Source organism: Portunus trituberculatus, chromosome 11 (genome assembly GCF_017591435.1).
Source record: "Portunus trituberculatus isolate SZX2019 chromosome 11, ASM1759143v1, whole genome shotgun sequence".
NCBI lineage: Eukaryota > Metazoa > Arthropoda > Malacostraca > Decapoda > Portunidae > Portunus > Portunus trituberculatus.
In genome coordinates this window covers 1083142-1083542 of record NC_059265.1, presented here as the reverse complement: position 1 = coordinate 1083542, position 401 = coordinate 1083142, and positions in this window count along the sequence as shown.

The following is a 401-nucleotide window of genomic DNA, read 5'->3' as shown; positions in this document are numbered from 1 at the left end:
TAATTTAGCCGAGTCCCCCGTTCCCGTTCTCTCGGATGACCACAGCCCACCCAGGTGGTGACTCACCATAGGCCCAGGGTTGGCGCCACTTTTCCAAATCCGCAGTTCGTCAATATTTTGCCTAATATCTAGTGATTTCTACGTGTTTTCGCGTGTTTCGAGGTTCAGGTGTGTAGATAATTGTAGCAGAAGGAGGAAGAAAGGAGAAATAAAGGAGGATAAGGAGGAAGAAAGGAGAAATGGAGGAGGAAGAGGAGCAGCAGCAAAGCTACAATACTTAAGTCACCCTCCATTTCCTGAATATTTTGTCTAATATCTAACATTTTGATGTGTTTCTAGGCTCAGACGTGTGGATGGAAGGAGGAGGAGGAAGAAGAAGGAGTAACAATGGAGAAGGATGA